Raw genomic sequence first — 11,573 nt, forward strand, 5'->3', positions numbered from 1 at the left:
CTGCTTGTCAGCATTACTTTCTATGAGCAACTTTCCTGTAAATCAGCTATCTGACGATTGTCCTGTCAGCCTGAAACTTCTTTTCTAGTGATGACCATTCCATTGTTGTGGAAGATAAACAAAAATTAACAAGACAAAAACAGTTTTACCTGCAGACAACATCTGAAATGAAGAAAATCACTATGGTGACATACAAGATCAAGATCTGGTGGAAATGCAGCAGTAATCAGACTATATATGAGGTATTTATCTTATATACACCTCTCACATTTAATTCAGGATGTTTGGCTTTTTGGATTATGTCAGAATAAAGCTAAAAATCAGTAATAACTTTTACAAGTGAACATTAATTTGCCTTTCTACAAGGTTCTCAATGCTTGTGTCCAACTGTTCAATGTTTAACATTTTTCTACAACATGCTGTTTTTGAATGGGATGAACTTAAAACTTTCTTTCAGTGACAGCTTGTATGTAAGCAGTACTCTTCATCATACTGTTCACATTTAGACGTCATCAGACCAAGATGTTACCTGACATGTTCTATATGAAGTATACCCACCACTACTGGTAGATGTAATTTCTATAGTTTGAGTTGAAGGATTCACCATCACCTGATTTTACTTTATGTCCTGCATTCATAATATAATATCAGTGTATCATTAAATTTTTTACATTTTCTGTAAATTTCACCAGAACGTTGAACGTCTCAAACTTCTTGTGAGTTTTATTTTCAAGAGCATTCTGCTGAATAGAGAAAACTTACCCCTTTGATGAGTACAAACATTGGAAAAAGGTTTGACCCAGACATGGGTCACCGCGGCCTCGTCAGAAGCCAGGCCTTGGGTTGGGGCATGGAGGCAAGCACCTAGTCACCAGTCTATTGCCCCATGCGCCCTGGTCAGGCTCAGCCCACAAGGGTAATATACCCTCAAGTGGACTCACAACCCGAGTAGACCCTGTAGACCCTGTAGAGGTCAGATGCATTGGTAGTTGGGTGGTGACTTAAGAGCAGTAACCGTGACAGTTTGATCCCCGGCTGCAGAGGCTAGCTTTGGGGATCTGGAACACCACCACCGCTCTTGTGGGGAAGGAGCCTAGGCTCACCTCAATGTCCTAGAGAAGGGCAAGGCACTCTACCTCTTTGGAGTTGCTCCAGGTGAGAGATGGCGAGCAGATGTGAGCATATTCACTGTCTCCTGACTCGGTGCCTGTACATTGGGATTTACCATGGTCAGGGCTGCTGCTAGCCATCTGGGGGTGCTAAGGACAACTGCTTTGTGACCCCTGTTAAAGGCAGGAACCCAGTCAGTTTAATTAAGTTAGTGCATCTTTTGTTGTCCTCACTTTTCAAGACAAAAATGTCCAATAAGTTACATGAGACATTTCTTTAAACGAAAGCCATTACAAAACATAATTATGCATCTGTGATGTTCGGGTTTCCCCATTACAGGTGCACAGTAGTGTTGAAGTATCTACTTTAAGCAAATAAAACTTGTAATTTCTGTAAAGAGAGACCTCCTGTTAACAATTGTTTCATATGCAAGATCTGCCAAACACCAACATATTTAAAGCAAGGAATTCACAGTGGAGTTGTCTTTATTTATATTTGAAGCATGATGGAGAAATAAAAATCTTAACAACATGAAGCCACTTTTCAGTTAACAATGTCGAGCATTGAATGAATGAAAAAAATGAATAAAACTGTAATCACCAGAAGAAACATCTTTGAGATGACTCTTATAAAAATAACATAACTATTAATTTAGTCATTTCTCCATTTGAAAGTGTTTTGAACTGAAAACTTGTGTGAAATGTTCTTTGATTGTGTCCTTTTGGAAAACTGAAATCTGGCTTGACTTTATATGGATCTCTCTGTACAGTTTCCAGCCAATCAGCATCTAAACTGTGTCCTGGCCAAAGAGCAGGAGCAGCTGGAGGGGTCATATAGTTCTCTGTTGTGTCACTGGTTGATGTTCTCCCAGTGGCAGGACTCTCTGGACCTTTAGAAGTCCCAGAGCCCAGGTACCTGGTGGTTGCTGTTGGGAATGTGAACAGGAACTGCTGGTCGATGGTTGTTCATCTACATCTGCCTCCTGGCCTTGTGTTCCTCCTTGAACATACTTCAGCATTAACCCTACGTTAATTTAGGAATACAAGAAGATTAAAAAGTACTCAAACTTCAAGAAATTTATATTGAAATACAGTTTACAGAGTTGCACCTATAGTAGAAAAAATATTGCATGCAATAATACAATATCAAATTTCTCTACATCGTCGACAGTTCTGGTGTCATTTCAACAAAAACACTGAAATTCGGTGTGCTGACCAGCCTCTCATTATTTTGTTATTAGATATGTTTTTTCTATTTTAATCTGACGAGATACATTCTTTGTCAGAAGAATTTTATAAGTCTTATGCATCAGCTACTTGAAATAAAACACTTAAACTAAGTCTGAACATGGCAAATAGTTAGCATGCTAACGGTTGCTAATGTCACCACCGGTAATGGAACAGCTAATGTTACACATTTTCACATGTTTTACGGTTTCCGTTCTAATACAATATTGATATGAGCAGGACCTCATTTTGCTGCCAACTTGCTCCTGCATCATTGTTTTTCTTCTGAGGAAGCATTTGGCTTTTCAGTGCATGCATGTTTCTCAACTCAGACTAAAACCTCCAATCCTCTGCCTCCTGTTATCAGTGCTTTGTATGTGCCCCCATTCTTTACTGTCATTACTCACTAATTAATGTTTGAAAGTCTTTGTAACTCTTTAAACTTAAGAAACATGTTGTCCTGAAGTGTAGAAGTGAAGCCTGGCACCACACTTTAGTATATGTAACAAAATAAACTTGTGAATGTGAACTGCACCACCTCCTCCACCCTTCCCAACTGTAAAACCATGCCTTCTAAGGTTCCTTCCTTCCTTCTGGAAACAATAGTCATGAATCCTAACATGGCACTGCACCAGGGGGAAAGTTCATGATTTTCCCATCATGCCGCTGCAGTTTGAACCACTCTGGTTGCTTCCTCTTTTCTGGGATAAGCAGCCTGACAACAAAGGAAACTGGAAAGATGTGAGGAAAATGAACAAGATATATGTGCATGGAGCAGCTCATTGTCCAAGCTGACCACCGATGTCTACCTCACTTAGCTGGTTCATGAATATTATGCTGCAGCAATATTTCCCATTGTGCTTTTACAATTTTATGTAATGTAATAACTTCAAATAGATCAGCTACAACATTTAAGGGCTTTACCTGATTCTGCAAAGTTCTGAACCATGTGCGAGGAGAATAATGTAGTTTTAAGTGTAAGCCCCGCCCCTAACTAGACTCTCCTCCAACTCCATGTGCAAATGACAATGCACACATCTCCAGAGGAGACTTGTGTCTTCTAGTGAATTTACTGTTTTTGTTGCAGAAAATGACTGCGTCAGGTAAAGGATTTTGTTTCTAGTTAAATTCCCATCTTTCCCTTCAGTGGCCATGAAAAGTACATCACCAGCGTGCACACAGTTTGTGTGTGTGTGTGTGTGTGTGTGTGTGTAAACTGTGGTCATGTCACATGTCCGAGCTACCTCAATTCACATATATAGGAAATATATACAGCACAGGCTGAATAAATATGCCAAAATGGAGACAGAGGTGTGTCTGTTTAAGGGTGCAACACATAAATATGGACTCAGCAGTAGGTCCTTTTGTTCCAGTATGATTGTTCCAGCACAGTTTATTTTCTCCCCACAACTCATACATGACCCCGTTTTAATGTCATTGTTAGAAGTCAGGGGTGCCCAGCTTTGGTATTCAAGGGCCACAATCCTGCAGGTTTTCCATGTATCCCTGTTAAAACACACCTAACTCAAACTAATCATGGTACAGAACTTCATTGGCTGTTGGATCCATTAAATAGAGCCAGGTGGGTTGGAGCAGGGACACATAAAAAATGTGCAGGACAACACCCCTCAAGGACCAACTTTGGACACCCCTGTTGTATTCCTGGCTTCTGAATGCTCCCAGAAGACCACCAAAAGTTCTGTTAGAGGTTGTACACCTTATTGCTGCTTGGCAGCATCAGGGGTCATTTAGTTTTTTAACAGGAATTTTAGGTTTGATAAAATCTTTAGTAAATCAGGGCTATAGTGTCAATAATTTCTATGGTTTATCTAGTTTTTATGTTATCAGACTCTTAATTTTAGTATAAGCCTACCTGACATGTCACACACAACCAGTGACACCTCCTATGAAGATGGAAGATTATTATTAAGTGTGTGTGACATAAGAACTAGATTAACCATAAAAAAATGTATATTTGAACAACTGTCAGAAGCAGCTGCTGCTTTAGAAAAGGCAGAAGTTTCTACTGTAGTTCAAACCCAAAGACGTCTCCACATCTCCTGTCTTGCCCACAGCTTTGCACACAACTCTCACAATTCTTATCTTGTAGAATTAAAACAAAATAATACTTAAAAACGGACAGAGAGAGATTTTCAGATATCTCAGTGAGGCATGTTTGCTCAAGGCTACACCTTTTGTTCAACTTCATTTCCTCTCTCTCTCCTTCAATTATTCAGCTGCAAGAATGAATAAAAGCATGTGCTCATCAGACTGAAACTTTTTCATACCCTCCCTGAAGGACGGCAGCAGTCTAGGCAGGTTAAAGAGCTGGAGGAATGAAGGACAGTCTGAGACAGAGTGGGTTGCATGTTGACACCACTTGTTAAATCCCAGTTAATCAGCAAAGGATACTGAGTGGAATATAACCATATGTGAAGAGATTCAGTTCATGTAAGAATGATTTCCATTATTAACTGCTTCGATTTCAGTCACAAACCGTATGTCTATTAAAGTTTATCAGGAAGGAGAAAACAAATGATCGATTGTTATAAAATCACTTTTTCTGATCGGAGTTGCTGCTCATGTTCCGCTTGCTGATAATGTTTGCACAATATGCACTTCATAAAAAATCCACACAATGTCATCACACTTATTATTTTGAAAAAAAAGGAAGACTATATGTTGGTAATTAACTTGACTTTGAAAGTGTAAAACCAGGCATAGTTCTAACACAGGGCAGACGGGATCCATAGTTGTTTAGCTAGGGGGGCTTCAGGGAACAGAAGTTGTGCACCACTGGTATAATGGATGGATGGATGGATGGATGGATGGATCTGCTCCAGTCCTACGTTTGATACTTTAGATCACCGAATCCTGTTGTACAGGCTGTAAAACTGGGTTGGACTTTCTGAAGTCCTTAACTGGTTCAGGTCCGAATCAGAAGTGAAGTGGAGCGTTTGTGGAAAGCCACAAAATTAGAGGTACATAGACTCAATCTTAAAGAAATGATGTCGGAGCTAAATGAAATGATAAAAGTAGCTCGGTCAACTTACTTCTCAAATCTAGTGTCATGTAATAAGAAAAACCCTAAAGTCCTGTTTGATACTATTGAAAACCTTGTTGTGCCTTCATCTCCACATGTTCCTGTGTATACACAGGAGGATTGCAATAATTTTTTAAACTTCTTTGTGTCCAAAGTGAAAGACATTAGGGCCAGCATCAGTCCTTCTTTAAATAACTTATGCCCTGTGTCAAATAGTGTTCGGATATGGTCCTCGTTCACTCCTGTCAGCCTGCAGAATGTGAAGGCTTTAGTGGACAAGATGAAACCTTCCTCAAGTCTGGCAGACATTCTACCGACATCTTTGTTTGTGAAGGTTTTTGATGTAGTTGGTCCTTGGGTTGTTAAATTGATCAATCTTTCATTGGAATCTGGCTCAGTCCCCAACTACTTCAAACATGCAGTGGTAAATCCCATCCTTAAAAAAACAAATCTAGATCCTGCGGAACCAAGAAATTATAGGCCCATATCAAAACTTCCTTTCCTTTCTAAGATCTTAGAGAAAGTAGTGGCTGAACAGCTAACTACATTTTTGGAAGAAAATTATTTTTACGACAAATTTCAGTCAGGTTTCCGCAAAAAGCACTCCACTGAAACTGCCTTATTGAGAGTTTCAAATGATGTGATGATGGCCGCTGACTCTGGTCGCTACACAGTTTTGGTTTTACTAGATTTAACGTCTGCCTTTGACACAGTGGACCATGACTTATTGATTGATCGACTTAAATCAGAGATGGGTTTTTCTGGGACTGTTCTTCAGTGGTTCTCCTCATACATAAAAGGTAGAACCTTTAATGTTGCGGTAAACAATATAATGTCTCATGTGTCTAAACTGTCGTGTGGAGTGGCCCAAGGTTCTGTCCTGGGACCTGTTTTGTTTCTTTTGTACTTATTGCCTCTTGGCCGACTTATTTGTGGTTTTGAAAATGTATCTTATCACTTTTACGCTGATGATATTCAGTTGTACTGTTCCTTCAATGATTCAGAGTTTTATTTTTTATCTATGTTGTTAGAATGTGTGTCCTGCATTAAAAACTGGCTCTCCTCAAATTACCTTCAGATAAATTCTAACAAAACAGAAACTCTGATCATTGCCCCTGATAAAAAGATACCTATGATCAAAAACTATCTTGGTGCTCTGGGACCGTCTGTGAAAACCAGTCTCAGAAACCTTGGGGTTGTGTTTGATCAGGCCATGTCTTTGGAGAGTCACACCCGACAACTGACCAAAAACAGTTTCTATCATCTAAGAAACATCTCTAAAGTAAGGAGGTTGTTGTCAAAATCAGATCTTGAAATGATCATCCATGCTTTCATCTCGAGTCGCATTGATTACTGTAACTCTGTTTTCACTTACATAAATAAGACAACTCTAAATATGCTTCAAATTGTGCAGAACTCTGCTGCCAGACTTTTGACAGGTGCAGCCAGAACAGCCCACATCACCCCTGTTTTGACACGTCTTCATTGGCTTCCTGTTAAATTTCGCATAGATTTTAAAATTTTAGTATTGACCTTTCAGGCGTTACATGGTCAGGCCCCTCAGTATATCACCGACTTACTATGTCCATACTCTTCTGGACGCTCTCTTCGGTCTTCTGGCCAGAACCTCCTGAAGGTTCCAAAAACTCGTTTTAAAACTCGTGGTGACCTGTCTTTCCAGTCTGTTGCTCCCAGACTCTGGAATGAGCTGCCTCTGTCCCTTCGTGTGCTTGACTCTGTGGACTCTTTTAAAATGCAGCTAAAGACTCTACTGTTTAGAAGAGCTTTTGGTTGATTCTTGGATGATTTTAATTTTTGCTTATTGTTGCTGATTGTGTTATTGTACCCATTTTTATGTACAGCACTTTGTGATTTTTATCTGTGAAAAGCGCTTTATAAATAAACTTTACTTACTTACTAGAAGACCGGAGATATTTTGTTACAGCTGACAGCTATGAATCTGAACAAGTGGCCATGATTTGTGGAGTGACTCAGAGGTCAGTCCTTGGACCTCTTCTGTTCAACTTGTATATGCTCCTTTTAGGTCAAATACTACATAACTTTAGTATCGATTATCACAGTTATGCAGACGATACACAACTTTATGTGTCTTTGTCACCAGATGACTGCAGTCCGATAGACATACTGTGTCAGTGTTTGGAGCAAATGAACACCTGGATGAGAGAATTTTCAATTAAACAAGGTCAACGCTGGAATTATTCTATTTGGAGGCAAAAGGAGTCGAGTCGGTGTTAGTAAACACCTGGAGACTCAAGCTTTTAAAACAACTGACCACGTCTGTAACCTTGGAGTGTTGAGAGACTCAGATGTGACTTTCAGTAGCCACATCAAAGCATCACTAAGAAGCTTTTTACCATCAGAAACATCAACAGAAATAAAAGTTTAGTATTCCAAAAAGACCAGTAGAAACTCCTCAATCATTCATCGCCAGTAGACTGGATTACTGGAACCGTCGTTTATCAGAACTTCCTACAAAGAGCATCAAATATTTGCAGCTCATCCAGATGCTGCTGGAGTTTTAAAGTATTCATTTATCACTTCCATAAAATACAAAAAAAGGTGACATTTTATGGGTGTTATGCACAAGCTGGGTACATTAGCTCCACCAGGTGGTGATCAGTTGACAGCTCCGCCCCCCTCTTCACCCGAGTGTCCAAGGCATGTGGCCGCAGGTCCAACGATACGACTGCAAAATCGATCATGGAACTGCGGCCCAGGGAATCCTGATGCCAGGTGTACATATGGACACTCTTATGTTGGAACATGGTGTTCGTTATGGACAATCCATGACGAGCACAGAAGTCCAATAACAAAACACCATTTGGGTTCAGAGGGGGGGGACCATGCCTCCCAATCACTCCCCTCCAGGTCTCACTGTCATTGCCCACATGAGCATTGAAGTCCCCCAGCAGAACAATGGAGTCCCCAGAAGGAGCACCCTCCAGCACTCCCTCCAAGGACTCCAGAAAGGGTGGGTACTCTGAACTGCTGTTCAGAGTACCCAGACATAAGCACAGACAACAGTCAGGACCCGTCCCCCCACCCGGAGGCGGAGGGAAACTACCCTTTCATCCACCGGGGTAAACCCCAACGTACAGGCACCAAGCTGGGGGCTGATGAGAATGCCCACACCTGCTCGGCGCCTCTCACCATGAGCAACTCCAGAGTGGAAGAAAGTCCAGCCCCTCTCGAGGGTACTGGTTCCAGAGCCCAAGCCATGCGTCGAGGTGAGTCCAACTATATCTAGCCGGAACTGCTCAACCTCGCGCACAAGCTCAGGCTCCTTCCCCACCAGAGAGGTGACGTTCCACGTCCCTAGAGCCAGCTTCTGCAGCCGGGGATCGGACCGCCAGGGTCCCCGCCCCTTGCTGCCGCCCAGCTCACATTGCACCCGACCCCTACGGCTCCTCCCGCAGATGGTGAGCCCATGGGAGGCAGGGCCCATGTAACCCTTTCGGGCTGAGCCCGACCGGGCCCCATGGGTGAAGTTATTTCCAACGATGGCTGGTGAGTTTACCAAAGAGAGACATCCTGCTGCAATCGTTGCTGTGGGTTGCTGTTTTCCACTTCGTTTTCAGGCTCTGATTCAGGTTCCAACATGTAGGGCTGTATGTTATGTGTTGACATTGTATTTTGTTTTTTTTATTGAGTTCATATTAGCCTAATCCTTCTGTTTATGAGACGTTACAATGACGGCGAAAGCAGGTGCAGTGCGCGCTCCCGATGTAGTGCAGTGGCGGGAGGCGGGGCTTAATGCGGAAGAGTCTCAATCCACTCGTTTTGCCCACAGGCTGATCTGACAGCCTACGGAGAGGGTCGGTCTGAAGTAAATAAAGCGATTTGTGACAATAACTCGATCAATCCCAGCCCTTCTGGTCTCAGAAATAAAAATAAATTAGCCTGAAATGCACATAATAGTTCCACTTATGGAAGGACGTGTTTCATGTAAACCTTCACTTGTAGTTATTATTTCTATGTAAATTTAAAGGAGAAATTGTTCATTTGAAATTATTTAATTTTAAATTAATAATTCCGGATTAGGCCCTGCTATGGACTGGCGAGCTGTCCAGGGTGTACCTTGCCTTTCGCCCAAAGACTGCTGGGATAAGCTCCAGCTTCCCCGCCACCCTTAATCTGACTACATGTTTAGGATGTTGAATGAATGAATGAATAATTCCAAATTAAAAAACATCATGTAACCGTACCCATTATAGTTGTTGCAATTATCTAAGTAGGAAGCGATGTTGGAAGGTAGCGCTATTCAGCTCAGCCTTACAAGGACCACATCACTGGAGGATCCCTGCTTCAATGTACCTGATTCAAATTAAATGGATTCTACAGCCTATGAAGATCTACACAATGACATCTGAGTCAAGTGTGTTTGTGCAGCAATACATTAAAATGAGATGAGATGAATATCCCTGTGTTAATCCTTACTGTCAAGTCTGATTAAAGTTCACTACCACTGAGCTGATATTTCTGTCCCATTTAAAAGTAGAAAAACATCTCACAAAAATCTCTCACAACCGGGTGACAACAGGAACGCAGCTGATTGCACCATGTAATAGGCTAAATTGCCCAGATACATTTACTAGGCACAAGCAGTAAAGTGGTGCGAAAACCTGCTGAAATGCAAGCATTAATCATTCCCAATTCTTCTTCCTCCTCTTCTTCTACTCCAGAATGAATAAACCTTTTAAGGGCCACATCATGCCCCAAAACTCAGTTCGCACAAAGTGATGTTAAAGGGGAATAGTTTTCATTGGTTTTCTGTGGAGAAACGCCAGCAATCTACTGAGACTATAAATACACTGTTGGCCCCTGACACATACGCTATCAGTAAAACTCTGCCAGATGGTCAGTCTGTGTATGTGGTTTCTTTCTGTAAAAGTTCACCTTTAGCCATTTCCAACAACACTGCAACACACACCGGTGTACGAAAAAACACCAGGATTCCCTACACATTACCTGAACAGCACCCAAGCCAATCTGCCCAACTACCACCCCACCAACAACCAACCCAGTCTGTTCACCATCACACCCAATAAGGGTCCAACCTCGAACATATCCATATGACCCTTTCCTGCCTTTAGCCTCGTCTGCTTACAATGGGAAGTGACTTTTTTGTGAAGGGTTCTGCTTCTTAGTGATTAACTCCATGTACTTGTAAATGCTTCACGTTGAACCCCTTCACGATTCACAGAATTAAACTCAAGTTTTTTTTGCTAAACATATCAATGGTAAATTTTGGTCCGACACCCTGAAAGAGCCAGTCCCTATATCTGACTCATGTTAGCTTTGATATCTTTTAAACTTTGCACTACTAATGAAGGTAAGGCCTCAAACTAGGTTCTATGTGTGGTACAATATGGATCTAAAGCGCCCATATTTACAAAGAGACGATCATACAATGACTCTTGTTTTGTCTCTTTCTCTCTTTTAATCTTCTTGCATTTCTTTGCTGAATCAGCAATGTTGCATGTTCAAAACAGCCAGTTTTTTATCATACCATGAAGCAAAACTCTTCTGCAACGTCACGTCGTGTCCAAGATGTAAAAGTTGTAAAGTGTGGATGCTCAGGACGCTGCTGAGCAGCAGCGGTTCTAGAAATGCACATGATAGATGTCAAGTAAAGTAAAGTAAAGTAAAGTAAAGTAAAGTAAAGTAAAAGTGATATTTCTAAATTTCAACAATGAACAACTGCGATTTGCAGTTTTTCCATTGAACACTGTTCTTGTCCAACTGGCGCAATTTTACGAGAATTGCAGGCTATGCATGGTAGTCATGTAGCATAATTCTGTGGAGAATTTGCTACGACTTTTCGAAGCTTTTCTCCCTCACTTTCTTTTCTAAAACCACCAAATTTCCTGTTGTTTGTCCCACACTGCGCTATCTTTACCGGAAATGAACTGGTCACAACCCCTTACATCATGTCCAGGGACACGTAAATGCAAAAAAGTTTTTCTATTTCACTTTTGCAATATATTTATCCTGTGATAGACTGGCGAGCTGTCCAGGGTGTACCCTGCCTTTCTGCCCAAAGACAGCTGGGATAGACTCCAGCTTCCCCTCGACCCTTCATTAAACTGGTTAGGATAATGAATACATGAATGAATATATTTTTCTGTCAAAATGTCTGAAAAACCACTTCATGAGAGTGTAAAAGATTTTTA

This window comes from Telmatherina bonti (genome assembly GCF_933228915.1).
Source record: "Telmatherina bonti genome assembly, chromosome: 4".
NCBI classification, from domain to species: domain Eukaryota; kingdom Metazoa; phylum Chordata; class Actinopteri; order Atheriniformes; family Telmatherinidae; genus Telmatherina; species Telmatherina bonti.